This window comes from Empidonax traillii, unplaced genomic scaffold, assembly GCF_003031625.1.
Source record: "Empidonax traillii isolate 1590-97213 ecotype Southwest subspecies unplaced genomic scaffold, ASM303162v1 scaffold140:size1466565, whole genome shotgun sequence".
NCBI lineage: Eukaryota > Metazoa > Chordata > Aves > Passeriformes > Tyrannidae > Empidonax > Empidonax traillii.
The window spans coordinates 1,353,554-1,377,660 of record NW_020955333.1 but is presented as its reverse complement, the minus strand read 5'-3'; positions in this window follow the sequence as shown (position 1 = coordinate 1,377,660).

Sequence of the window (24,107 nt, the reverse complement as noted above, 5' to 3'; positions counted from 1 at the left end):
AGAGGAATAAAGTGCAAAGATTCCAGATTCAGCAGAGAATGGAAAATCAATGCAGACAGGCACAGGCACAGAAAGTTATGGCCATAGGTTTTTTTTCCTTTTTTTTACTCAATCTACTGAAGTTCTCTTTCTACTATTGCAAATATTTGTGGGACAGCCACAAAATATCTTAGTTACATTAATTTCATCATCTTACTTGTGCAACCTATCGTTCTGTTTCTATAAAGGGTTGTGTGACATATAAAAGAAGGGACATTAAGGGAAAACTTTCCTAGCAATTAAGTACTAGAAATTATGCACATAAGTCATAGAATGGCTTGAGTTAGAACAGACCATGGTAACTACTCTAAACCAGCATTCTTTCCATTAGAAGACATTCCCCCTTGTCCTATTACTGCATGCCCTTGTCAAAACCTCTTCAGCTTTCCTGTTGGCCCCCTTTAGGTACTGGAAGCATGCTAGAAGGTCTCCCTGGAGACTTTTTTTCTACAGAATGAAAAACCCTCAATGTCTTGGGTGCTTCAGCCCTCTGCTCATCTTAGTGGCCTTCCTCTGGGCTCACACCCCAACAGGCCCACATTCTTTCCCACATGGTGGCATCTCTGGTTGTCAAAAATCCTGAACTGCCTTCAGTGTTGAAGCAGGCAATTTGACTAGGAAACTGCTGAGATCCCTTCCCAACAAAACAGTTCTGTAATTCAAGGATCAAACTAGCCTTATAAAAGTCGTATTATCTGAAGTGAAAGATTGTAGAGGCCACTTTGTTAAGTTATTGCAATCACCTTTTATGAAAAACATTAAATTGAAAGAATTTGCATGAAAGAAAGACAAAAGGTTGTGAGAGTGAAAATTAGTAATATCAACTGCAGAGTCAAAAGGAAGTGATATGAGAAAATCTTATTTTTAAATAAGATTAAAGCCTCTAAAGCCAAAGTGCAATTGAAATTAAAAGAAGAAAAGAAAGCTTTAAGAACTGCATAAAATCTTCTAAAACACTACTCAGTCTTTAGTAGAAGTAAGTGAAACTTAAGCACTTAAGCACTTCTGTGGGCACTATCTCTCCTCTAGGAAACTTGAAATTATGCAGTTCCTTCCCATTGATTTCAATAGTCTTTTCATACAAACATACAATTACAGGCCATTTCATACTGACTGCCTAATCTACACTGTACTGACGAAAACGTACCATGGTATTGTTCAGGAACTGGTCTTTGCCTGCCTTTTCCCATCATGCTGTTGATACCAGGTTGGCAAATACAATAACTGACAGACTGTAGTTGCACTTGGCCTATATTTCAGAAAATTGCATATGAAGATTCACATTCCCTCTTTACCTGTCAGAGATTATTTTGTTGTTATCTAGGAATTATGTTGTTGACATTAAATAGCAATAAATGAGCCTCATTATGCCACTCCCTTGGCTAAATGATTCTTAGGAGTAAGAGTGAGATTCCCACCTTCTTTTAACAGCTCTGCATTTATTCTATGTGTTTATTCTATGTTTGCAGCATAGAAACATTCCACAGTAAAAGAATTCTGTGCAAAAGCCAGAAGATCGCACTGAGGATCTTAATTCTCAAAAGCAAGCGACTCAAAGACTCTGACTCCAAGGAATAGGCAACCATGAGGTTGCAGGCAAAGAGCAGGTGAAACAGAATCTTAAGGATGTCTGTTTTCCAGGACTTAGGAAAATTCACCCTGCACAAAAATACTGCAAGATGATGTAATAGAAATTTCTGACCTTCAGCACTAATAGATTGGATCCACCCCATTCCACTTTTCAAAGACTGTATTACACAGCTGGACTACAGACAGATGTTCGTTTCTGGACTCATTAGTGACTATGGAAAAGAAGAAAAGCTCCTCCTCCAAGGCTTCCTGACTGACTCCTTGTCCATTCCCAGTGGATGGGATCTTCAGAGCTACGAATCTGACATTACCCTTGTCTGCTTCAGACCGAGCTAAGTAGCAAAGATCTGCTGGTTTAAACTGCTTTGAGTATATCTGGTATCTTTTGAATGACAAAGATGCAGAAGCCATTTTGTAAATGACTAAGCTGAAAGGATGTCAAGGCACTCAGCACTACCTGTATCTCTCCCACTGTCACAGTAATATGCAAAAAGAGGATATCTGTCCAAAGCTTTTTTCAGAGGAAATTTTGTTCAGAGAACAGAGGTACTCAGGAATATTTTCTCTAGTGATATGAAATTGTTACCATGTTTTAAAAGTAATATATTTTTCTTTAAATCCCATTTATCTTTAGTTATTATCTGAATAAAAATTGCTCCACGCACATGATGAATAATAATATGCACTGGCTTTTAGTTCGTTTTTATTCACTGTGCAGTTTCACAGGTTGAAGGGGGTTTGCAGCAAGATAACTGATTATATAAATCCTTTTCCTTTGACATTTCTCTCAGAAAATTCTGACATTATATGATTAGCTTTAAAATTAATTATTCTAAGAATTTTTTTTAAAATCCCCTGCTGAAAGATACCAAGTTATTAAGCTGAACATCAATACTCAAGTCACCTATACACAAAAAAATCTCCTTCCCATTAACGTAGGTTTTTATTATGCAAGTATTTTATGTGTGTCTTTTTCTTGCCATCATGGACAATTTCAAATATGAATTGATAGCACAGTAGTGATTACAGTTGGTAACATTATTTAAATACATCATTTCAGGGATCAAACAGTGAAACACCATTAAACAGTAACATCATTAAATGTGAAGATCTGATTATTAACTGCATTTAAGTATGTCTATATTAAATTCACTAAAATGGCTTGTTAAAATATTTATAAGACACTATTTATTCTCTTTATTAGCAATTATATTTCAAAATTACTTTATCTTTTATATTACCCACTATGTAAACTAAATGCCACCCATCACTTCAGCTTTAGAAAATGGCTCTCAGAGACATTTAATGCAGCTGCTTAAACAGCCTGTTTTATCTCATTTTTGATTAAAATATTTGTTGTTTTTTACTGAAATTTTATTTCTATATTCGGCAAGAAAAGCTGTATTCATTAAAATTGTGCATTATTAGCTATCCACAGAAATTTCAGGGTCCAGAACTTGTTTTTTATGCCAGATTAGTGCCCTAACCTGAGCTGAGACTGTTTAGGTATTTTACTACTTCATGAAAGGAGTAGTGAGATGCTTGTGAATTGAGGCGATTTGTTACCTTGATTTTTTTTCTCCATTTTTCTGCTCCCATAATAGATTTTGAGAGTTTATTATTTGATTAACCCAGGGCTGAGGTATTTATTTATTTTCTGACATCTTGAAAAAGAAATAGAATCTCCTGATTGGCTGCAGCATAGAATGCAGGCATGGATTTCCAAAATTGGATACTGGTATAATTTCAAGTTTTTTCTTTGATTCTGATCATGCATGTGTTCTGGGATTTCTAAATCCTTTTGAAAAATCCCACCCGTAACACTTTGTGAAGACCACTCATCTGACAATAAGTTATTTAGCTACACACAGACACGAGACAGTGGTAAGTATTCAATGGAGTATGTCAAGGCCAAGAGTTCTTCATTAAATTTCGCAATCTCACTTTTAAAGAATTAGTTTATTGCTGTATGATGTACTAGAAGATAAAAAAATAAGTCCAAAAGAAGAGTACCTGAAAAACTTGGTCTAACCAATACAAATGTATATATTCTATATTTTTCTCACGCCTACTTTTTAAAAAATCTCAATGGCACAGTGGAGAGGAGAGGTTACAACCACAGTAATCTTCTGGCAAGTCCCAGTGGTGAGTGCAATCCCCATTGCCTTACACAAGCAAAAGTGATTCTGTCTAGTGTAAAGAAAGAACAGAGAGCAAGGTGCTCTGCTATCTCACAGATCACCTTCTTGTGTCAGCTTCTGTCCTTAGCCATTACAACTGCAATCAGTGAAGTCAAGGCATATCTTACCTCAAATAGCCTGGTCTAAGGATAATAGTTTAAAAAGATTTAAATATTCATTTGAGAGATGATGTGACCTGTTTAGAAATTACAATTTTGAGACTAGCTATGCCAGCATAGTTTTTGAAACATATTTTAATTTATTTCAGCAATCCAAATCTGCATACCCCTTATTGATCTTATTAAAACAGATGACCAAGCAAATATTCATTTTAAAAGGCTAATTGCCAAGCTAAAGTATTGCAGTTTTATTTAGCTAATTAGGGATGGAACAATGCACTAGTAAAATTAAGGTCATGATTAAAGTAAGCTCAATAAGTCTAAGGCTTGAGCCACCAAAATGTAGGTATGATGAATTGTGAAATTGCCACTGAAATATGTCTCTTTCCTAGATGGGTCCACCCTGGTGAGTAGGAAGTCAAGCAAGAGTGGCAGGGGCCCTGCATGGATGAACAAGGAACTCCTGGCAAACATGAAGGGAAAGAGTGCAAAAGGCAAAATCTGGGACAGGTGACCCAGAAAGAGCAGAGGCACACAGTCTAAGGTTCAGGGACACAGTTAGAAAGGACAAGCTTATGTGGATTTGAATCGACAAGGCTTCCAGCATCGGCATCAGAAGGGATACCAGGGGCAATGTGGGCCTGCTGTTGAATGGCTCAGGAGACCTGGTGACAAAAGACACAGAAAAGACCAAGGTACTAAATATGTTCTTTGGCTTTCAGCAATCCTGGGCCCCTGAGACCAAAGGTAAAGCCTACTTCTCAGTAGAATAGGATCAGCTTAGGGAGCATTTGAAGAGAACTGACAGACATGAGCCTGTGGCACCCAATGGGATGGACCCACAAGTGGGGAGGGAGCTGGCCAGTGTCACTACCAAGTCACCCTTGATGACCTCTGAAATGTCATGGTGACTGACATGGTGATTCACAGTTTGTGAGGACTGAAAAAAAGCAAATGACGCTCCTATTTGTAAAATATAGAAGAAATACTTGGAGGACCACAGACTGGTCAATCATACCTCTGTCCCTGAGAAAGTAGTGGAGAAAATCTTCCTGTAAAACCTTTCCAAATATATGCAGGACAATAACATCATTTGGAGCAGTCAGCATTGAGTTACAAAGGGAAAATCTTGCTTGAACAACTCAATAGCCTTCTACAATTAGATGACTGTTGGATAAAGAGAGAACAGTGGAGGTTGTCTGCCTTTAATAATAGTTTTGACACTGTCTCTCATATCATGCCCACAGATAAACTGATAGAGTCTAGCTAAGCAGAAAGTGAGGTGAACTGATGATAAAAAACAGAGAGGAGTAACAGAGACTATAACAGAAACTGATACATCAGGTAGGTGTGCAATTAAATGGAGGAACTCAACAGGTGGGGAAAATAGAATGACACAAACTTCATGAAGCTCAACTGTTGTAGTTTTGCTCTGGGTCAATTTGCTTTCACACCCCCCACAGGTTTATGCAGACAAAAGAGACTGAATTTGGGGAAAATAATATGAACATTTATTACTAGTAAAATTAAAATAAAAGTTACTAAAGAATTACATCTACAATAAGTCTACTTAAGTAAAAGTACTATGTATTTACAGAAATACTCCTCCCCCCTTTATATTAGTCCAAGGAGGAGAAGCAGTTTTTTTCTCTATTCTCGGAGTTCCAGGTTTCTTCAGTAATTCTGCAGCACTCTCGTCACAGCTGGAACTCTTTTTCCTTCTCTGTGTCGGCCTCCAGGGTTGGGCCTACCCCCCTTGTGGGCTAAGACCAGAGGCTAGGGGGTTACCCAGGTCCTGAAGGTTTTTCCTTCCATAGGTTTGCAAGGGGACACTTTTTACTATAGATCTTCTTCCATGGGGTTACAGGGGATAATGGCTTATAAGTCCACCCCTGTTCCCTATGGACGTCCCTTCCCATGGGAGAACAGTCCTTGATAGACTTCTCGGCATGGGTCTAGCGTGGATCCTTTACTCGGATTCCCACATCTTACCCAAGCCGTTCTTTGCTCCGGTGTAAGGTTCTCTCAGGGCCACAAATCTTCAGCACTAGCAGCATGGATCTCTCACTGAGATCCCAAGCTTACCTGAGCCGTCCTCGCTCCGGCATAAACATTGTCCCTTTCAAGGGTCACAAAGTCTTCAACAGGACTCTGTCTCACCTCAGGTTTCTCATGAAATCTCGGCTTTTTCATGCATCAACTTATTCCAGTGTAGGCTCTTCCATGAGCAGCATGGGGGTCTCCTCACCCCACAGACTTTCATAGGTGGCAGGGATTTATTTTTCAGTCATTACCCTGCTAAAGGGAGAGAGTGAAAGGGGGAAGAAGCAAACCCCTCCCCCTTCGCACTTCTCTCTCCTGTTGCAGCTTCAGCTGCCAGCTTCAACCTTGGATACTCCGTTATCTCTTTGCTGGAATTTCTTCTGCTGCAGTTTCTGTCCAAGCAGTCAGTCTTTTAAACTTTTTTTTTCTTCACTCCCTTACAAAAGAGAAGGGAGGGCTTCAGTGCTACACCTGCCCCCCTGCCCAAGCCGGGGGAGGAGAGGGCCTAGCCCCCACTTGGAGCTCACCGCCTCCTACATGGCTGCTACTCCTAATTTCAACTGCGACACAACCCTTCTTTTCCGTTTTCTTAAATATGTAATTAGCAAAGGCATTACTGAGAATTTTAATTGGCTTCTTTTCTGGAAATTCACCTGGAAAAACCATCCTCAGCCCCAGGGGCTGGGCAAAACCACGACACTCAACAAAGGGAAATGTCAGTCTGTCCCCTTGAAGAAATAAACCCAGGCACCAGTATAGCCCAATTAGCTGAAAAGAGGTTTAACAGAAAATGACTTGAAAATCCTGGTTTGATAACAGCCAGCAAAGTGCCCTTGTGGCAAAGAAGGGCAGTGGTACTCTGGGCTGCATTAGGGAAAGTTTTGCCAGCAGGTCGAGTTAGGTCAATGTGTCCCCTCTGCTCAGCACTGGTGAGACACATCTGGAATGCTGGGTCCAGCTCTGGACTACTGAGTATGTGAGGGACATGGGCATACTAGAGGACACTCCATGTAGGGTCATGAAGATGATTAAGGAACTGCTTCTGTCATATGAGAAGAGGCTGAAAGACCTGGGACTTCTTATTCCGCAGAAGAGAAGCTCAGGTGCATAAAATCTTGATGGGGGAAGTAAGGAAGGCAGAGGCGAGACACTTCTCAGTAGTGCCCAGTGACAGGACAAGAGACTGAAGGCACAAACTGAAACACAGGAAATTCCATGTAAGAGTAAGAAAAAACTTAATTAGTATGAGCATGAAGAAACACTGGCACAGGTTGTACAGGGAAACTGTAGAGTCTACATAGTTGAAAATATTCAAAATCCAACTGAACATGTTCCAAGGAAATCTACTGTCCCTAAACCTGTCAGACTACACGATCCCCAGAGTTGCCTTCCTCTCTCAGCTATTCTGTGAATCAATTATTCTGTAAATTATTTTTTGAGTCCTGTCTTTCAAATGTTAATGAAGGCTCCTTCATTTCCCTCTAAGATCCCAGACATTTTTCTACCTATTAAATTACATTGATTTCCATAGATAAAGAAGATAGCAATGGGCAATGTAAGAGGAAAGCTTTGGATGTCTGACAAAAAATAAGTCATTTAACAAATTAAGAAACACATATTTATAGGTCAGGATTCATCTGACCTTTTCTGGTTGTGTGTATCAACTCAGCATGAATCATATCCTTGAATGCCTAAGTATCTTCGACTGGCTATACAGCACAAGCTGTTTTTTTTATTTTATGAGAATAAGTGAAAAGTATTTACATAATGATATATTTTCAATTTTTCCAATCTTATCAATTTTGTGTTTGCAGTTCATATATGACATTTGCTGCTAAGAGAATTCCTAAGAGCAATTATTTCCTTACTGACCTGTCCTAGTCCGCTAGAAAATGCCATCTATTATTTTCCCTTCCTCACTATGTCACTCATCCACACTCCCCTGATTGACTGTAGAGCTTTATTTTATTCCTTCCATTTGGTGTTATTATGTTATTAAGGTTTTAGGAATAGCAACCATAAGTAATTGCCCCAGAGCAAATAGAAGTACTAAGTCTGCTCCGTGTGAGGCCGTAAGACATTTACAAAAACTAAAATGCAGTGAGTCATCAGAGTTATTTTTCTGGTTGTTGTGTACAGTTCTCAGACTGCAGATCTTATTGCTGTTGATGGTTGTACAGATCTTGTATAGCTCCCCAAAAGGTGTTTGGAAATTAGGTAGCTGCCTGTAGTAATACAAGATTTAAAATATTCTGTTGAAAAAAGGTCATTCTTTTTTGATGGATTGTAACATTAAAACATATTTATCTATTTTATTTTATCCAGAAACACAGGGATGTTCCTGACTGTCAATTTAAAATGTTTACTTTCATTGGGCTGTCTAAGACAATTATGAAGTATGCACTGATGCACTGTTAGTATATAACCTGCCTATGTGGGGTTGAATTTTCATGCACTCATTTATTGATCAAAAAAATCCTTTTATGTATTACTAGTTAACCCTATATTACTCCTGTTTGGAAGAGAGGGATGGCATGATGACATAACAGAAGACATAAACTATAAATTAAAGAGATGCTAAAAGCATTAACATCTTTGCAAGATCATAGGTACAGTTGAATCTGATAGCCATCTTTTTTAAAAAAGCTACTCAAATTCACATTAAGCTGATCAAGAATATGAAGGAAAACCACTTCAATTTCTTTATATTAGAGACAGACTGTAACCCAAAACTAATTATGAGAGTAAAATTACTTGTGTTAATCTTCCAATCTTTAGACCCTGAAACCGTGCTCCATCAAGTAATTATATTAAACCAATTCAGAAATGTTTTTCTCTTGCTAATCTCCAGCCAGAGAAGCCAATAAAAACAGAATAATTAACCATAAACAATTTTATTTGCCTGATTATACTGAAGCTTCAGATGGACTGTTTTAAATGGCTAAACACACATGGATGCATTTTACTTCTTAACCCAACCCTGAAGGGCAGAACCAATTAAGTGTTTTGACCCTAGCAGATGCAGTATTTCCCTCTTTTCTTCTTCTGATTGTTTTTCTAGTTTTGTTTTGTTTGTGTTTTGGGTTTTTTTTTTTGTCATGCAGTGTGTTTTTCAGAATGTTTATATCACAGTAAAAGGAAAGAGACACAGCCAATTTTAAGACTACACTAATCCAGGATTCTCCATGAAGAAAACACAGGGTTATTCCCTTCTGAAAGGCTTTATATTTTCTAAAGAGGTTTGTAATGAAAAGTGTCCCCATGATGCAGTGGGAAGCACAACAGGCTGACAGTGACAAAGTAGACAAGATGCAAAAAAAAAATCAGATACCTTCATTATCTGTAAAATTACTGGTCCTCATGCCTTAAAATAAACAATTGATGTAAACGATTGAACAAAGAATGATTATCACTTAAAATTATCATTTTTGTAACTAACTCTGAATCCGATCAGATTAGTTTTCTTCCCCCAATGTTTATGCATTAAATGAGTTTCATACAATCTAAAGCATGGAAGTGGAAGAGTCTGTACTACCTAAACATGTATTCCTGTCTCAGTGTTGTCTTTTCCTGTTCATTATCCAGTTTATTTTGTTTACGCTTCTTTTCTTTCTCCATGTATTTTGTTGTTCTTCTCATTTTTTACATTCTTTCATCTTGTGCAACTCCTGCTCTTTCAGTGGACATAAAATGGTGTCAAAGATCTTACTAGATCTAATGTATTTTGTAAGTAGAAAAATTCAGCAAGAAAACAGTGAGGTGTAATACTGACTTTAAGCTTAATTCTGCTCCCCTACCTCCAATTATATCAAAAACTTTGAAAACTTTACAAGTCATTCTTAATATATGATACCTAACTTCAGATGTCACCTTTTTTTCTTACAATGAACCTCAACTGAGTCAGATCTTCCTTGGACTGAATCCTTTATTCCTTTAACAGGGTCTGTAAAAGGGTTTTATCAGGTTTGCTGGCTAGTGTGACCTTAAAACCCATCGCTTCAGCCAAGTTTTGCTTTTAATTTTCCCATCGGTTCAATCAAGACAGTCAGAATGAGGCTCAGAGAGTTGGAATAAAAGTTAAAAATAATCCATGATAATTCTACTGTTCTATTCAAAACTACCACATAGGCCCCACTGGAGTATAAGCCCGGTTTATTATGACAAGAAGAGGCAGTATTAACAGTCATTTAAAGTTATGGGAGACACATTTTGAAGTTTTGAAATATGATTTTACACTTGAGGGAGGCAGGGCAGAGAAGAATGTTAATAAGTGTGATTGAGCTCAGGAGCCGCAGGTAAAATACAAATTTTAGTCAAGCTTAGTTCTGTGATATTAATTGTTTCACTTTCTCTTTTTTCTCCAAAGCCTAGGTAGTTTTAGACATTTTTTAAAAGAAACATACAGTGAATCACCAATAAAACAAAAGAGAGACTTGTTTTCTGTAAGCACTCTTATTACTAAGACCACTCTTGCCCAGATATTTGCAGACTGCATAGCTCCTGACTAATCAGCAAGAATCAGAAGAAAGTAGTATACAAATAGATGTTTAAGAGAACAATTGGTGGTCGATTTTTGTCTGGCTGTTCTGTTTGCTTTCTTTCTCCCCATCTTCATATATCCAAAGTTCTGATACTACATATAAGCTGAAGAATAACTCTCATTTCCAACCTTGTTGCTAGGAAGAAGCTAACATCACTGCTGGTCTCTTCATTTTTATTATTTTCACCAAGTAAAGAAGGTGAAGATTATGGTGAAAAGGAAAAAAAAATAGGGTTAATGTTTGTTTTTAAATAGAGAGCAAAATAACTATTTTTCTTTTTTACATTTACTCATGAGAAAGAGACCTGTCAGATTCAATAGGAGTAACCCCAAGCTCTCTATTTAAAAAAGGGCTCCTTTTGCTGCCCTATTCCTTTGTCCTCTGAGATCCATGCAGACTTCACTAGAAAGGATTCTCTTCATCTATCTGTGAAGGGGAAGGGGATCTTCAGGCATCTGCCAGCATCAGGAACAAAGATGGAAGCAAATATTTGGCAAATCCAGGAAGAGGTCTGGAATTTTTACAGGCAGAGTAACTGTAGCAGTTTTCTGACACCTGAAAATACCTTCTATTCTATATTCACAACCATGCCTGACTTTTCTTAACTAAGCATCTGAATGAGAGAAGAAAGATGCTTGCCAAATTAAGGTCAGTGTCTGACCCAAGCAGCTTCCCTGGTGTATGTGTATATTCAACAGAAAGCTGGTATATTTACTGCTTAATCTAGGTAGTCCATTTGAGAATATGGAGGGATTTATTGAAATGGAAAAGAGCTTAAGTTTTGTTCCTTCTGAATGTCTGTTATGTAATGACCATTCCTACATTTCCAAGTCAAACTCATAAACAGAATTATACTTCATGTTTTCTTATTTCCCTCCCTCTTACTGGTGACTTGGTCAATTAATACTTTTCAGTGTTACAGCCTTAAAGAGTCAGGAAAGTGTGAAATTGCCTTATAGTAGTGACAAGGATGAAGAAATCTTCCAAAGTCATTACTACAGCTCTAAACCTGGAGTCAATTTTAAACATAGCATATACTATGAGCTGAAAGCAAAAGAATGAGAAAATATTTGAGTTGTTTGCTCCAAATTATTTAGTATCCATGAATATAAAAATATTTAGGTTCCATTCACAATCTGAAATTTGAGTCGTACTCCATTCACTTCCTCTCATAGTTCTAAAACAGAGTTAATGGAACTGAATTTTTCCCACTAGTATTTTATTCAGTCCTATCTTTTCTGCATTACTGTGGTTGGGAAGGGGTAAGAAATAAGGCAGGTATGTGGACCTGAGATAACTGGAATAATTGGAGTACTACTTATGCCCTCCTTGTTAAAACTGTTGCTGCATAGCAAGACTGGATTATTAAAATGCCTCTATAGGTATATGCTGATGTATTCCAATAGAAAATCTACTTCAGGAAATAGCAGAAACTCAGCACATGTCTTTTGATGAGTAACTTTCCACTAGGAACAAAATAACACTGAAATAAGAAAACTAACACTGTTATTTTGTCACAATACAGGTATTTAGAAGCCACGGGTCTGTTTTTTTTCATTCTGAAAAATGAGCATAAGGAAAGAACCTCTACTTTTAAATGAGTTCATAGAATCATAGAGGCAATCATAGAATCAAACTGAAGAGGCACAGAGCAATCTTGGCTACTGAGATGGATGCAATGACACCTTTCAGAGAAGACTAAGTATTCACAGAAATGGAGAGGGAGAACAATAAGGAACCTTCTCCTCTAACCTAGCAATAATGATGATGCTGAAGGAGAAAGATGCCCTGTAGACTAGTTCCTCATTTCAGCAAGACATACACATTTTATTCAATGCCCCAGGCATGCAGTTGGAGCAATGGATATTAATAAGGAATTACTGTGAAAAACAGACAAATTTTTAGATGTCAATTCATTAAAATTGCAGTCACTCATGGAAATTTGACAGGGAAAATAAGAGAAAAAATCTAAGCTAGATGATAGCCAACAGAAAACTTTACCTTTACTTGAAATTCTTGGTGTTACCTTCCTAATCACCTGGACAAGAAAATAGCTGAGATTGAAGGCAATAATCAGGAGAAAAGCTAAATAAATAACCCAATACATGAAATGCATTTACCACCTCTGATGGGAAACTATGCTATCTGTATTTGCAAGAATCTGGATGTGGTGAATTTTCCCTGATATGTGAGATATCATCAGAAATTCCCTATTTAAATATGGTAGAACACACATTTAAAACACCTACTTTTTTTTAAGAACTTGGACATATTTTTTCTGAGTGTTGTGCATTTACAGTGCAGATACTAAATGTGGGATTTGTCTCACCTGACTTGAGAGAACCAAAGTGAGGAAGAGTACATCAGCAATAGTCATCTTTGGCTTTGAAGTTTTGGAGGGATCGGTAAGCATGTTTTGTTGATACCAGTTTGTGGGATCTTTGCTAAAGGTCTTTCATTTACTGACATGAATTCCACTAGAAAAGAAAGAGCATGCTCTCAGAAAAGTTTTGACCTGTTTTCAATCTTTGCAACATTAATTGAAAATAAACCAAATTTCTATTAACCTTTTGTGCTGCATGGTATTTTTCTATAGAAAGTCTGAAGTTTTTCCTATTTATTTCATTTCCGTTGTGATTTCTTTTTCATTGTGAAGATTGGCCAATTTAGAGTAAATTGTCTATCTAAAGTAATCAAGGGAAAATGGATGTCAGAGATCAATTCATCCAATTGCATTAAATGAGAGACAAGATTTTCTTTACTCATTTAATTAAACCAAATAACACCTGCAAGACATACCTAACCTTCAAAATGAAGCAACATGTATGCAGTACTGGGATTCATTCCAGGACTAGCATCAAACCCTGAGGAATTTCAATCAAAATGAGAAAAACTAGAGTGCTAGTAAAATAGGGTTGTGTGCAGATCTTCTGTGATTTCTTCCCTATTAGATATGGAAAACAGCTCTTTTTCTTTCAAAATGGGTTTCTGAAAGTGATTTTTAAAGATGAGAAAATGAAAAACACAGTCATTTTGTCTAGTGAAGCTCTTTTGTTTACAGAAAAAGAGAATAAGAGACATTGTATAAAAGAAAACTTATAAAAATTCAGAAATATCTATTTCCTTTTCCCTTTTTGAATCTCTCCATATGGCTATGGGACCTCATTTCTCTTATCTGGATGTGCTACATTTGGAGTATGTAAGAAATGAACAAAGAAGCAAATATATATTGTGCAAGATTTGGCATTCAAAATTCCTACTTCAAGTGTCAAGCAGTTTCTCTAAGTATACTTCCCTGGAAGCAAAAATGTGTTTTAAATGGAGGGTCTTTTATGTTATTGGAGCAAGCATAATGAAATAAGAAAACTAACTTATTAGCTAGAGTTTGGGGAAGAATTTTATGGTCACTTTGTATTACAATTCTGAATTCTGAGTAGATGCTGTAAGCATATTTTAATCATTAGCAGTATATGATTCACTCAGTCATAAACACACCAGAAAAGAACACCCTACTTGTTTAAAAACTACCATAAAAAGCAACCTTTTTACTGTTTCTTCCTAAAATTTTTTCAGCAGTTGATCAATCATTAGAATATATATGTATATATTGTATTATATAATATGTATGTATTTATTTACTCACTTTAAAGTAGCAGTTCCAGGTAGTGCCTAGTAGCACATAGTTACAATACGTAGCCACTCTAGCTAGTATACATTACTCTTAAGGCGAAGTTAACTTCTTACTTGATTTACTGTCTGGAAAATCCCTGTGTTTCTAAAAACCACTAGGAAAAAGTTAGGTTCTATTTTCAAAGAACTGATATTTATATCAAGGGTTTTGACTTCACACAACAAACCAAGCATTCAGTATCAGGGATGCCCTCTTTTCTTTGCATAAGTTCATTCAGTGTAATTGGATAGATCTTGCAAAGCAACAGAAATGTGAAAGAGCTATAGAGTATGCATAAATATTGGTGTGGGATATTATAAAGAAATGTAAATTTTTAAAAAAAAACAAACAAACTTGCAATGTTTTTAAAATATTTTTAGTGAGATGCCAAAAATGTAGCATCCAATTAAAAAGGGACTTAATTTTCTCCTAACAATCCAGGGCCATTAAAGTAACCAGCTTTCACTTTATATGGAAATGTACTGTGCTAAGAACAGTTTATTGCCTTTTCCTACTATACCAAGTCCATCAATGACCTAATGAACTTATGCTTGCGTTTTAAAAAGTAACAGTGGATGTAATGAATCTCCCTTCTAAGAAACCAAAACCCCAACTTCCATCCTCTAGTGCCAGGGACCTTTCTCCTACGATGCACAAAGCTGCAGACACAACCCTGAACCTAATTTGAAACGGGTTGCAGATGAACAGGAGAGAAGTAGTATCCAGCCAAATAAGCTTGTAAATCAGATTGCACAAAGCTTCTGAGAGTACCATTTTGATAGAAGATTTTACTTTCCGTAACAATATTACAGCAGAACATCCTACATGCTACACTTTGTAATATGCTAGATTTCACTAATGTGAGTGATTTTATGAACTGCTCAAAACATGTAGGCATTTAATGCAACAACTGAGCGGAGCAGTCCAAGTCAGTACCAAAGTACTTGTTATTCCAGTCATTTCACTAAATGCTTACAAATTTGAGTCATTCCACAAAGTGTCTGTCTGAAACAGTCATTTTGCAGTGACAGAATATTTTAATCATTTAGTGAAGTGACTGATTTCACATTGTAACAACAATATAAACAAAATGTGAGACTGTGACGACATTTAAGTAAAAGCACACTAATAAAAAATTCAAAGATGTAAAAATATTATTCTCTGTATATGAATATTTGTTTTGTTTTAGGTATATATACTTGGGTATGTATAAATAAAATCCACCTTAAAGCTGTAAAAAAAAAAAAAGTAGATACACAAAACATGTTAATGTCATACAGTATGAAAGATTTCTGGACAATTAAACTCTTAGCCCATAACTGGATAGTTGTTTTTTAAGGGAGGAAAAATGATAATTTTTGTCACCTCTGTTCCATATTTAATTTTGTGCTTTATGTATACTGGAACAAGATGGGGATGCTGTATCTGGTATGATAACACTTATCTTCCATTTGATTGCACTATGTTCCACCTCTGAATGCCAGACCACGGGGGTGAAAATCCTAAGTAACTTCATAAAATAGCTCTTAGATACCTTCGTTAAATATGATTTCTTGAGCTTTTTAAAATAAATGTAGGATATTCCAAATTCAGACTCCAAAAAACCAAGTTTTAATATAAACTAAAAAAAATAAATAAATATAAAACAAAATAAATATCAAATTAATAAAAACCAAAAAAAGTATGAAATCATGATGCGTTACAAAAAGGTTTTCATTATTTGAACAAGTGGCATTAATCCTTCTGGAACTATGACACACTAAGGTCCTGTGTCAACAAAGCACAAAGCACTTTGGTATGGTCTGTTCTTTAAGACCAAAAGTAGATCACTGAACTATATGTCTGCCTGCCTAGAAATGATTAAATTAAGAGTAAGGTCTCAGTGCAAATTCAGAAATATTTAGTTCAGTACTGCCTAATAGTGTACTGGATCATTTCAGCACATAAATGCAAAAAGTGCAAAATGTGGAAACCACTGCAGAACTACCCCAGAGCCAATAACTTGAATGAAATAGCACTTATAGTCAAAATTAAATGGACACTCAAGCTGTTTTACAAACCCATTTCCTCACTATGCTGTCAGAAAAACATGCAAAAATAAGCTCTCATTCAATTTTGATCAAATTTTGTAAGCAGTATTACCAGGGCTAATGAGGAAGCAGTTCACAGTTCATATTTGGAACTATACTCTGAATTGAATGCTACTGTTATGCAATCTGTGTAGGTACTCAAAAGTTTTAAAAGTTCATAAATTCATACAAGATGCACTGTACACAGTTTTAATTTTTTTTCATGATTACATTAAAACTGAACTATTTGTTTATTGTTCATCTACTGTCTACTCTGCAAAAAAGAAGCGGTGTTTCTGAACCGTTGCTACTCTGAGGTCATGTAATTGCCATTGCATTGCAGGCATGTGCCTGAAAAAGAAAAGGTAAGGTTATGAGAAAAATTATTTTTCTAAGCAGAGGAAATGTGATAGAGAAGGTCTGTAAAGATTTTTAGTGAATCATTTGATGATATGTCTGGTGAAAGCTCCTGAGAAATATGTGAATGATGGAAATTCTTAAAGGAAATGTATGCTGGGTAAGGGAGTGATAAAAATGAGGAATCCAACATAAGTGAGAGGCAAAATATCCTACTGAAAAAGGACCCATAAGCTTTTCAGAAGCACTAATAGAACCATTCCTGCCTACTGTTTTAATCATAACCTTTCAGTAACACACAGGAATATGTCTCAGACATTTCCTGGTGACATGAAACAGAAAGTTAATATCAATAAAGGAAAGATCAGGATATGAACTCACAAAAAAATGTTATTTTGTCTTACAAACAAAAGGAGTGCATAAAAACAATCCATACACTTAACTTGGAAACTTCATGCTTTTCTGCCTCTGGAGCTGTGAGGTTCTGCCCCACAGAGCTGCTAACTGGAGTGAAAGTGTGCACCCCTGTGTGAGAGCTCCTTAGTGTCCCACATCTGACCACAGAAACATCTCTTTCCACCCACGTGAAAAAACCTCAAGAGGCAGCAAATCTTAACAGTTTCAAGTGCAAGTTTGGTAAGCTCCTGGAAGTGATTATGTTCAATTATACTTCCTTACAAGTTTGATACTTTTTCAGATCATAAATTCAGCACTCTTGTGATGTATTTTATTTATATATACATAAATAAATTTTAAATAGTATAATATATTTAGGTTTATGTTGCCAGTCAGCTTCACAATACTGTAGATATTTCATTATCCTGATTACACCAGCAGGTAAGATTAAAAACAACTTTTTCTCCATTTCTAACTTAGATTATGGCATCAAATGCAAATAAATCAGAGACAGAAAGGAGTTAAAACTATTAGCTCAGGTTGGGTTTACTTCACAAAGCTCAGTTGAGAAGTTTATTTTGTATTTTGTTGAATAGTTTAATCAGTACAGTACAACTAGTGAGAAATTAATTGATTTTTAAGTCCTATAAGCAGTTCAGATCTCATGTGCGGGCATTGTTCTTAATTATAAAAGGTTACAGCTGAATTCTTTCAATATATGTGACTATAACACAGAGCAGGCTTAGAAAAGTAGGTCAACTCTTCATCACAAGTACAAAGCAACATTCTTCATAATTCAGTACAGTGTGAAAACCAGAATAATTTGTGATGCAAAAGTTCTGCAATCACACACCTTACAACTGAGTGAAACTCTGCATTTTATCACTATGAATCCAACCTAGTATTGTAAATGTATTCCTGTGAACACAGCTTTTCTCACCGTGTGTGATTACCATATCTCCAAATATTTTCCATACAGCAATAGTTTCCATTCTTATTAGTTATATATATCCTTTGTAATAGTTATTTATAAACTCTTTCATAAGCAAATAACGAAAAAACACCTATGCCTGCACTGCTTTCCTCGTAGATTCATCTTGAAGAAACTCTAATTTAAAATGTCGAAATTATTAAATACATCCATACATTAGATCTGGCTTGCATTTAGCAGAGCCAATTTTCTCAAAAACGGTATAGGTGGAATTATTCAGTCCATTGTAGACTGAGTAATGGGTTTCTTAGGTTTTGTGCTCACTTTGGTTGAAAATGTTTTTTACCACTGTGTGGTTGATCTAGGTAGCTAGAACATTAGTTTAAATTTGTGCCTAAGAGAGCAAAGGTTCTAAAAAGCTCTCTTCAAAATATAAATCAGAGGAGTGGTTTTTTATATAAGATTTCCTCAAAAAATAATTTCATTTTTTTAGATATCTTAAAACTACTTCTTCATTTTGATTTTACAAACACCTCCAGGAAAAAAACATGCCTACTAAATTCCCCTTTTCATCAGCTAGGATCTTATTCTTCTATCTTCTGCAGGAGATGGAGCTCAAAGTTAATGCTGATTTTAGAGTCTTTATCTGGAGTTATTTAGACATTTTTTTCAACTGTTTTAGCTCTAAATAATTTGCAGTATCCGCTCCATTCTCTAAGTTAAAAGATTTAACAGATTTTTTAGTAATTTTTTTAATCCATTCCTTTTATACTGCAGTGTAAATGCTGGCTCATTTAGAAACTTTGAATAAAGTTTAGTTAAGTGTCTGCCTAAGAACAATGTGTGACTATAAGAGGAATTGTTAGGTCTGATTATGCGTCGTATTAGAGTCAGCTTAGGATAAAGAAACTTCAGCAAATCCAGTTAGACTGTAAGTAAAATATAAGAAATTTGAATAAATTTTAACATTTAGGTTGGTATTTTCCTTACAGATAATTCTCTGCTATTTATTTTATGATATCCCTGAAAGAAAAGTGGATACCTGTCAGTCATCCTAATCTTGCATTAACCTGAAAACATCTGATAGCCTCATGTTCAGCATCAGGCAGTTGTCAGGGTTTCAGTCTTTTTAAGCATTTGCATCAATTATTCAGGCAATCTGCAAAGCGACAAAGAATGCACAGCTCAGTGAATGAAGTCCTTTCATGCTGCAAGGTGCACATCGAGCCTCCAAAAGTTACCTACAGACACAAACCGCTTCTGGCAGCAAGGTGAGTCCCAACTGAGAGACACAATCTATGGCACACGTATTGAGCAAGGCCAGCACAGCACTACAGGCAGTGTTAGGAGATTTCTGCATCAGGACAATGAGAAAGGGTCATTTTGAATTAATTTAGGGCTAAGCAGATGAACTGTGGGGATGTTGCTTTCTCATCTGAGGGGAGGACTTGTCCATTTTATATGCTGTAGACAAACATCTTATTTGTATTCATAATGACTTCAGAGAAAATGGCTATCAATGAACAATGCCTCCCCAATTTCATACTGAGAATTTCTAAATCAGGACATTAGTTTCCCAGGATATTACTCCAACTATGCCTTTACTATGAGAATCTGTTGAGGTAAGCTTATCTTACAGTAGTCCCTCATAAATTGGGAAGCTCCCTTTCATGGAGCAAAATACTGTATTTTAGGTGAATCACAAAGTGATTTACCTGCTGTATTTTTTTGTTCCTAATATTTTTCCTCTTTTTTAATTTAATTTATTAGCTACATATTGCTACTAAGAAACTCTACGGTTTCTCAATTTTATAACAGCTAGTTTCTGGAACCCTCACTGCATTTCCTCTTTTATACAATGTATAGAGGGAGAGATGCCAAAGATCATACAGACAGAGAAACATGAATGAACTGAACTCAAGAGTTTTGACTCTCTCAGTTCTCTCATCCTTTTCCGTTCATTACAGATAGTTCTTACCAAAACTCACACTGAAAACAGTAAATCACAGCAAGTAATAACATTCCACTAACTCTTAACTGCATTTGCAGTAAAAAGTAATCAAAGGACAGAAAGCTCAGAAAGTAAATGAAGCTGTATACAGTCAAAGGAAGTATAGGCTCCATCAGAAAAGCAGTTAAGGCAGCATTATAATGGCACTTAAGCCATAACAGAATTTTGACATATTGCACCTCTTTGTGACCCAGGAAAAGGATAACATTTGCTTGATTTTAACTTTTGGGTTGCTTTTTAAAACTAACAATTTAGCTGTGCTGACAACAACAACAACAAAAAACAAACAACAAAACAAAACAAAAAGAAGGAAAAAAACCTGGTTTTCCCATGCTGATAGCCAAGACCTCTAGTAGAGTAATAGAGTTGCTGAATTGAGGTTTTAGAGAGGGAAGGAGGAGGGGTGAAAAACAGAAAAGCTAAAGAAGCAGAATAAGGAAATAAGAGTAAGTGAAAAGGTGGGGGCATCTGTGATGTGCAGTGTGGCCAACTTGCCAACACCAGCTCCACCCTCACTAATACAAACTACTGGAATTACACAACATACAATAGCTGAAACTGGGTACCCTGAACGTGTAGGCAGGTTATTTTTTGTGAACTGATGAGGGCTGCCTTGATGAGCCTCTGAGTGTGAACTCAGAACTGGAAAAAGTCAGTTCCTTTGTGGAACCTGCTATATCTTCACAGAATCACAGAACGTGTCAGGTTGGAAGGGACCACAGTGGGTCATCTGGTCCAATCTCCCTGCTCAAGCAGGGTCATCCCAGAGCACATGGCACAGGATTGTGTCCAGACTTTTCTTGAAATCTCCAGTGAGGGAGACTCCACCCCCTCTCTGGGCAATCTATTCCAGTGCCCGGTCACCCACACAGTAAAGAAGTTCTTCCTCATGTTCAGGTGGAATTTCCTGTGCCTTGGTTTCTGCCTGTTGCCTCTTGTCCTAGCACTCAGCATCATCAAGAGCCTGGCTCCATCCTCTTGACACCCCTCCTTCAGAAACTTGTAGACATTGATGAAGGCCCCTCTCAGTCATCGCTTCTCGAGGTTGCCCAACTTCTTCAGCCTTTCTTTTTAAGAGAGATGCTCCCAGCAGCCTGAGCAGCTGGGGAAAACTGGCTGAAGAGAAGTCAGAGAAAAAAGGTGGTTGAGAGGCACTTGCTGTTCACCTGTGTGCAGCTTGTAAGAGGAAGTTTCTGCGTTTCATCTGAACCAGATGTTCTTAAATTTCATTTTTAAACAATGCCTTACCCTTTTTAAGATTTTCCCAGAAGAGCATTCTGTTTTGTCATGTCTGATGACTAATTTATATTGATGAGTAATAATTTCAGGGAAGAGTTAGATGTGTTACAAAGATTTTCAGTATTGCCCCTGTGACTATCACAAATTTGTAAGTCATTTTCCAATACACAGAAACTGAGAGTGGGAAATCAATAATTCAAAGAGGAAAAACATTGACATGCATGAAATTTAAAATAAATAAATAAATAAAAAAATTAAAAAGCACTTTTATTTTAGATACTCTTTTTCCACATTTACTAACCTTGGTTGTAATGCACAAGAGAATCTAGGTCTGCTCTCTCAAATTCTTAACAAAGAATCTTATTAAAACAGAGCTGTAAGAAGTGTGCACAAGACACAGTGAGGCTGGAGGAGATCAGAACTGATCATAGTCATTACTTTCCTGCCTGCTTCAGTGCATCCCAACATAGTAAGTAATACAAATACCTCTGAAATACGTCAGATTATTTTTCACTGCAAACCTTTTGCGTGCAGTTTTCACTAATGAGGAACATAGAAAGTACATATAAAATCAACAGACAAATGAAATCTGAATTGCAGGAAAAGCAGATTTTAAAACTTTAGTGCATCATTTTCTCCCACAGGTACTTCATCAAATTTTCCTTAGGACCTGCAAATCAGAGGTCTGTCGTCACAGCACTCTCTATAGACACCTACAGTCTAATTTTTTTCACCAGAGAAGGAAATATTAAAAACAATAAACAAAAGCTTTTTTTAGCTGTACTGTTTGGGTTTTCTCCATATCTACTTGGAAAGAAAACAAACAACATATCAGCCTTAGGGAAAATAATAACCTTACAAGAAAACATATTATTTTGAAGAAGTACAAATTTGATCCACTTTCCAAAATTAGATTCATATAAACTGGAGAATTACATATATCTTGTTCACATGGTCATTTACGGGGAGTCAGGTTATCAAACCACTAAATTTAGACATACATGAAATGACACCAAGGTCCTCATTTGTTTGAAGACCTACCTGTGGGTCTGAAGTGCCCAACATTCACCATGCTAGAACTGTTCTAAGGAAAAACTGAACTAAGCTGTGCCAGTAAGAGTAATAAAGTAAAATTACATAAAAATCTCCCATGCATCAACCTGTTAGTTATTAATTTGATGGGTTTCTAAAGGAAAATAAACTTTAAGTTTGTGAAAACATTACCAGGTGTGATATGTCTGATACATTTATGTGAAAGGAGAATCTGGGCAGCATTCAGCCTCCAAACTGCCTTTTCAATTTATAGGTGCCTGTCCTCTAATACACCTGTAAGAGTCCTTTCCATTCCATTAATCACTCTACATCAGCAGTATATTTGTTCTGTCTTTGGTCTGACAACATTGTAAAAAGTCCAGATTTTTAACTGTTTTATTAGTGGGAGCAATGCCCAGTTCTCATTCCCCCATTGTCATCATATTTCAACTCAGAATATTCTGTGAAACCTGTGAAAATACATAAAATAACATTTCCCTTCTCTGCCCAGTGTTTGCAACTCTGTAAAAAAAACCCTCCAAGACCAGAGGTGAGGAATTTCAGTACACAGGGAAAAAGATCAGACGGTATCTGTGAGAAGATCATTTTACATTTTTTCCCTTTAATTCTCATTTATAATTGAGGAATTAACCTTTGGGAGCTGGTACAGAAAAGAGCACACCAAATCTGAAAGGCAACAGAAAAGGAATGGAAAAGCAATTGTGTGGTTTCGCACCTTTAAAATAAGGTTGTATAACAGAGTCAAAGAGAGATGCATTCGTTTTGCGCACTTTGCAATGTTTATATGCACTCCCTCCTCTGTCAAAAATGTGCATCCTCTCAGGCTACTCGCCTTCACACTACAGACATGTAGTATCACAGCGTGAGAGAGAGGAGACAACTGAACGAACGCAAAACAGCCTCTCTCAGCCAAAAGAGGCTTTTCAGCCGCAAAGGCTGAGTCACTGCTGAGCCTGGGCAACCTTGGTGGGCTGTAGAGCCTGAGGTTCCCCTGCTGCCTGTGAGATAAAGCCATGTCTTTTCTACACACTGCTCATCTGAGGGCACAACCACTAAGGCAGCAAACATTAGATGTATGATAATGAACGTGAAATAGGTAGTAAATGTTTTAAGTATTTAATTATTTTGTAAATGTAGGTCTCTAGATATTCAACTTTTGGGAGCCTACACTGGTCTTTCCTGCTGCAGAAATGAGTTTTTACAGTGTTCTTTCCAAACTAATGACCTGAGCATTCAAGCACTTTTAAAATCCATTTTCAATGTGCCTGTGTATATACTATATTATACTATAATGTCAGTGGAAGTAATTATTTTCACTCTTCAATGTCAACATAATGACAAGGTGTCATTTGTTGTCTATATAACTCTGTGTAATTCATTGGAGAATTTAACAATATATTTATCCATCTGACTAAATTAATTATGATTCATTAACAAAATACATAAACAAATGAAATCAGACACAAAGTCACACATACCTTACTAACAGTTCCCATTTTAATGATGTGTTCTGCTTGCTGTGATTATCAGTTGATAGTTTGGGAATTAACCAGCTATAGATTATTAGTATGAGTTAGAATAATAACTTCCAGCACTATCTTGATTTACATCTTCCTTATCTTCTAGACACAGAAATGGATTTGAACAGTTCCAAAGATCTTAACGTTCCCAAGAAAAAGTTAATAACCCTGTGAGCACCCTTCTGACTTGTTTTTCAAACATGATAGATTTTAAGGACACCTCTTAATAGAGTAAGAAGATTCTTTCATATAAGTACTTCAGACTACATTATATAAAGTTAACTTATGTCATTCAGTGTTATCTTCCAGGCTTCTTCTGAATTAATGAATTCAAATATGAAATATATTC